Source organism: Anabrus simplex, chromosome 3 (assembly GCF_040414725.1).
Source record: "Anabrus simplex isolate iqAnaSimp1 chromosome 3, ASM4041472v1, whole genome shotgun sequence".
NCBI lineage: Eukaryota > Metazoa > Arthropoda > Insecta > Orthoptera > Tettigoniidae > Anabrus > Anabrus simplex.
This window is the reverse complement of record NC_090267.1, coordinates 487,877,030-487,883,282: the sequence shown is the minus strand read 5'-3', so window position 1 is coordinate 487,883,282 and position 6,253 is coordinate 487,877,030. Positions and strand designations below refer to the sequence as shown.

Sequence of the window (6,253 nt, the reverse complement as noted above, 5' to 3'; positions counted from 1 at the left end):
GCTCATCGCCAGATGCTTCACTCCAGGCTTGTGTCAATGTCATACTTCCATATGTGTGGACACCTGTTATGTTATGTGACTCCCTCTCAGACTGATTTTGATGGTTCCGTCACCTTCCGCTTTGAATGCTAGCGCTGCACCGCGTACGGTTACCCATCTGATGACGAATGAACGTACCACCTCCAATTCTATTACTAACGTCTAAATTCAAACCTCATTCTTGGAAAAGGCTTCCTTGTGAACAGTCGAGATTTTCTTCTGAAGACGCAGAGCAAAGTTCTCTGCGAAACGTAAAGAATTTCACCCTATTTTCTTGACACGGCATAAGCCCAAAAGCCTATATCAAAAGTACGGGCCGTGAAAACATCAATGGTAACATTCCTTTACTGTTTCACTTTCTACATCTGATGAATCGTATGTGAAGCTGACAGATTTTGACAGGTTCAGCACGAATGTAAAAAAAAAAAAATAATAATAATTAAAAAAAATTTAAAAAGTTCATGGATATTACTTTGAAAGGTTTAACAACCTTTGCCTCCTTGACCACATTGCATAGGGCACAGGGTACAAATGCCTTCGTCACTGACTTCCTTCTCTCTATCAAAGCAAACTCAGAGTCACACGGAATGTTTATACACACACCTTATAATTTGAAGAGCAATTATATTGAAAATAGGAAAGAATAAAAGTCTAGCGTGATTACGTGCCATCCTCGGAGGCCCGTGTTCGATTCCCTGCTCTGCCACGAAATTTGAAAGAGGATACAAGGGTTGGAACGGGGTCCACTCAGCCTCGGGAGGTCAACTGACCTTTGTCAGACATCCTAGAAGTGGTTTTGCGTGGTTTCCACTTCTCCTCCAGGCAAATGCCGGGATGGTGCCTAACTTAAGGCCACGGTCCCATCCTTCCCTCTTCCTTGTCTATCCCTTCCAATCTTCCCATTGCCCCACAAGGCCCCTGTTCAGCATAGCAGGTGAGGCCACCTGGGAGAGGTACTGGTGCTCCTCTCCAGTTGTATCCCCCGACCCAAAGTTTGACGCTCCAGGACACTGCCCTTAAGGCGGTAGAGGTGAGATCCTCCGCTGAGTCCGAGAGAAAAACCAATCCTGTAGGGTAAACGAATTAAGAAAGAAAGAAGAAAGCATACACTTATCACGCCAAGAAAGAGAAACAAAATTACATTGCACCATTCTTAGAAACTATCGGGCAACGTACCACTATTGCCATCTAGCGGCGGCATTTATAACCCCTCGGAATTCTCAGCGGACTTTTCACTTTTTCTGCACTTTCAAAACCACTTATGATATTTTTCATGAATTTGAATGTGGATGAAGAAACGCTACCCACTGGTACTAAGTAGGGAAATATTTATTGCCTTTCAGTTTGTACTGAATGTCAGACTTACTGGGTGGGGTCAAGAAACTTCTTGCTTCTTCAAAATAAGGCCATGTGTTTGCGTAGTTCATTTCGCCATCGACTGGAATTGTGGACACTTGTAACGCGGAAGAGCGGGTGGCCGTCACTCAACCACACACACGCTGCTCACGGACTGACACGCACCTTATCGCAGCTTGTTTTTGCCAGCAGCGCCTTGCGACACCGTCTAATCAACATATTGCCAATACAGGAATGAGGTGCTTGGTTGTAGCATGCTAAATCCCATGTCCTTCACGCAGTTCAACACCAGTGAAATACAGTCGAACCTCGATATCAGGCTTTACGTCACACCGACACAGATAGCTCTTATGGCGACGATGCGAGTGGAAAGGCCTAGGAATGGGAAGGAAGCGGGCGTGGCCTTGATTAAGGTACATCCCTAGCATTAGCCTGGTGTGAAAATGGGAAACCACGGAAAACAATTTTCATGGTTGAGTAAGTGGGGTTCGAATCCACTATCTCCCGGATGCGAGCTCACAGCTGCGGACTCCTAACCGCACGGCCAACTCGCCCGGTAAAACGTCCATATCTCGAACCTCCATTACTTAAATACACCAGCCGTTTGACCTATTCTTCACGTGTACTTATTTCCCTATTACTCGAAATTCGGTTTCACGAATTTCTCGATTTCTCGAAGGAAACATTTCCTCCCTTGAAGCAAGAAATGTCCGCCTCCGTGGTGTAGTGGTTAGTGTGATTAGCTGCCATCCCCAGAGGCCCGGGTTCGTTTCCCGGCTCTGTCACGAAATTTGAAAAAGTGGTACGAGGGCTGGAACGGGCTCCACTCAGCCTCGGGAGGTCAACTGAGTAGAGCTGGGTTCGATTCCCATCTCAGCCATCCTCGAAGTGGTTTTCCGTGGTTTCCCACTTCTTCTAAGGGCATATGCCGGGATGGTACCTAACTCAAGGCCACGGCCGCTACTTTCCCTCTTCCTTGCCTGTCCCATCCAATCTTCCTATTCCCCCACAAGGTCCCTGTTCAGCATAGTAGGTGAGGCGGCCTGGGCGAGGTACTAGTCATTCTCTCCAACTGTATCCCCAAACCCAAAGTCTGAAGCTCCAGGACACTGCCCTTGAGGCGGTAGAGGTGGGATCCCCCGCTGAGTCCGAGGGAAAAACCGACCCTGGAGGGTAAAAGGATAAAGAAGAAGAATAATAAGAAGAAGAATTAACTATCGGTCATGTACGAAAGCAACCTCCGAAGTCGAGGATGACAAGCTCCATTTACGAATCTCGCCTGCGTGGTATTGACGAGAAGTTTCAACGAGAAGGGAGGAAAGGTTAACAGTAACCAATAGGAGAGACTAATGGATCTTTTCCAAAGGTGTTAACCGAGGTATGTTTCTTGTTTCACTGCTGTATGTACTGTACCTGTCTTCTAAAATGTTACTATAATTAGGTTGTCATTAAAGTGATGCCGTAAAACAGAGTTTGTCTGTATATTTTAACATCTTTCTTCTTCTTAATCTGTTTAACCTCCAGGGTTGGCTTTTCCCTCGGACTCAGCGAGGGATCCCACCTCTACCACCCCTAGAGCAGTGTCCTGGAGCGTGAGACATTGGGTCGGGGGATACAACTGGGGAGGATGACCAGTACCTCGCCCAGGCGGCCTCACCTACTATGCTGAACAGGGGCCTTGCGGGGAGATGGGAAGATTGGAAAGGATAGACAAGGAAGATGGAAGGAAGCGGCCGTGGCCTAAGTTAGGTACCATCCCGGCATTTGCCTGGAGGAGAAGTGGGAAACCACGGAAAACCACTTCCAGGATGGCTGAGGTGGGAATCGAACCCACCTCTACTCATTTGACCTCCCGATGTTGAGTGGACCCCGTTCCAGCCCTCGTACCACTTTTCAAATTTCGTGGCAGAGCCTGGAATCGAACCCGGGCCTCCGGGGGTGGCAGCTAATCATACTAACCACTACACCACAGAGGCGGACGATAATTAAAACTGACTGTCAAAATGACCAGAAATTCCTAAATCTGTTGAATAGCTTGCAAGTAGTCGCTACATGCGTAAGTGTAAATCGTTAGAGAGGATACGCTTACGCATACACACGTACTTATACAGCCCGAAGGCTGGTTTGATCCTCCACAGCTCCGCCAACAACTGTCACAGATAGCCTAAGCGCCAATAAAGAGGCATACTATGGATATGAGGCGCGAGGTAGTTTCCCGTTGCTTTCCTCACTGAGCCGGAACTCTGCTAAGCCCTCTGAAATGCGTGCACAAACCGACCCATTATCGATATTTTCACACCATTCATAGAGGGGACTGGCTGCATAACGCGTGTCGTTACTAGCACTGCTCATACCTCGGTCACTTCATATTGTCAAAGCCAAGGATGAAACTGAGACAGGTAAATGAAAGTAAGATATTTATTCTGGCCCGTACTAGGAGAGACAGTGCACTGTGAACACTAGGTCTCGCTAGCAAAAGCATTCTTTTTAAGTACAACAACAATTTTGTTATTGGTCCTGAACTCCTTCTATGTTGGCCCGTTTACCTTCCAGGGTTGGTTTTTCCCTCGGACTCAGCGAGGGATCCCATCTCTACCGCCTCAAGGGTAGTGTTCTGGAGTGTGAGACTTTGGGTCGGGGGATACAACAGCGGAGATGGACCAGTACTTCGCCCCGGCGGCCTCACCTGCTGTGCTGAACAGGGGCGTGTAGGGGATGGGAAGACTGGAAGGGATATACGAGGAAGAGGGAAAGAAGCGCCCGTGGCTTTAAGTTAGGTACCATTCCGCCAGGTCCGCCTCTGTGGTGTAGTGGTTCGCGTGATTAGCTGCCACCCCCGGAGGCCCGGGTTCGATTCCCGGCTCTGCCACGAAATTTGAAAAGTGGTACGAGGGCTGGAACGGGGTCCACTCAGCCTCGGGAGGTCAACTGAGTAGAGGTGGGTTCGATTCCCACCTCAGCCATCCTGGAAGTGGTTTTCCGTGGTTTCCCACTTCTCCTCCAGGCGAATGCCGGGATGGTACCTAACTTAAGGCCACGGCCGCTTCCTTCCCTCTTCCTTGCCTATCCCTTCCAATCTTCCCATCCCTCCACAAGGCCCCTGTTCAGCATAGCAGGTGAGGCCGCCTGGGCGAGGTACTGGTCATACTCCCCAGTTGTATCCCCGACCAAGAGTCCGAAGCTCCAGGACACTGCCCTTGAGGTGGTAGAGGTGGGATCCCTCGCTAAGTCCGAGGGAAAAACCGAACCTGGAGGATAAACAGATGATGATGATGATGATGACCATTCCGCCAATTAACTGGAAGAGAAGTGAGAAACCACGGAAAAATATATTCAGAATATTTCTCTACTGACTTGACCTCCCGAGACTTAGTGGACCCCGTTCCACTTTTCATACCACTTGTCAAATTTCTTGGCAGAGCCGGGAATCGAACCCGAACCTCAGCGAGGGGCAGCTAATCGCACTAACCACTACACCACAGAGGCGGACGACACATATTGTATAAAAGAATATATCTCACAGTTTGAGAAAATACTGGCAGTGAGAGAAGACGTTATACACTGGTTAGCGACAGTGCAGCAGATTAATGCCGTATGATAGACAACAATATAAACGTTGAGAAAGTGTGCGGTTATAGCTCAGTGGCAGAGCATTCGACTGCAGATCTAGAGGTGCACGGTTCAAACCCGGTTGCCCCGTGATATTTTGGACAAATAGTTACTTGACGGTTAACCTGCTCATCAACTCGCAGGGACCTTTCAAAGGCGCTAGTTTGGAATGGCTGGATTACTTTAAACGTATTTCGGTACACATTACATTTCACGATTTGAGCGGATTGACAGTGGATGACTTATGACATAAATACTTGCCGATACAGAGCAAGGGGGTATAGCTCAGTGGTAGAGCATTCGACTGCAGATCGAGAGGTCCTCGGTTCAAACCCGGGTGCCCCCTGACTTTCAACACGGATATAATTTTAGGATTTAGCGTAGTCAATCTACCGACCATATTGTAACCATGGCAACGAGTGTTCGCTTACGTACAGTAGGTCAGCAGCGTCTTCGCTTTATTGTTGTAACTAAGAGCCTGAGAAAATCCCGTATCACGCGAACTCCGTTCTAATTCTAATTCTCAGTCCAGAATTTTTTTAAAAACTTTGGAAAACCCTGATTTAGACGAACAACACCTTGCAAAGACACTTCGCAAGTGCAACCTAAATTTAAAAAGATCTTTATTCCAGATCAGGAGTTTATGAGCTGAAATGTCAAGAACCAAATTGCAACACCACATATAAAGTCCGAACGGAACATAACTTCCACACCGGATACCAAGAACGCAAAAGTACGATTGGATACCATCCGCACTCAGCCCTTACGAAAACTTACACGATTTCACAGACATCAACGCAGATCTAAAATAATCTCCTTCTTAATCTGTTTACCCTCCAGAGTTGGTTTTCCCTCGGACTCAGCGAGGGATTGCACCTCTACAGCCTCAAGGGCAGTGTACTGGAGCGTGAGACATTCGGTAGGGTGAGACAACTGAGGAGGATTACCAGTACCTCATCCAGGCGGCCTCACCTGCTATGCTGAACAGAGGCCTTGATGGGGGATGGGAATATTCGAAGGGATGGACAAGGAAGAGGTAAGGAAGCGGCCGTGGCTTTAAGTTTTTGTACCATCCCGGCATTTGCCTGGAGGAGAAGTGGGAAACCACGGAAAACCACTTCTAGGTTGGCTGAGGTGGAAATTGAATCCACCTCTACTCAGTTCACCTCCCGAGGCTTATTGGACCCCGTTTCAGCCATCATGCCACTTTTCAAATTTCGTGGCAGAGCCGGGAATCGAATCCGGGCCT

General features: G+C 48.1%; 1 non-coding gene across 1 annotated transcript; it reads left to right on the top strand.

Annotated features, from left to right (window-relative positions):
• The first annotated feature begins 5,278 nt into the window (after positions 1-5,278).
• On the top strand, positions 5,279-5,350 carry TRNAC-GCA (transfer RNA cysteine (anticodon GCA)). The gene has a single exon. It is a non-coding gene; the product is annotated as a tRNA-Cys (tRNA).
• Positions 5,351-6,253: the final 903 nt, after the last annotated feature.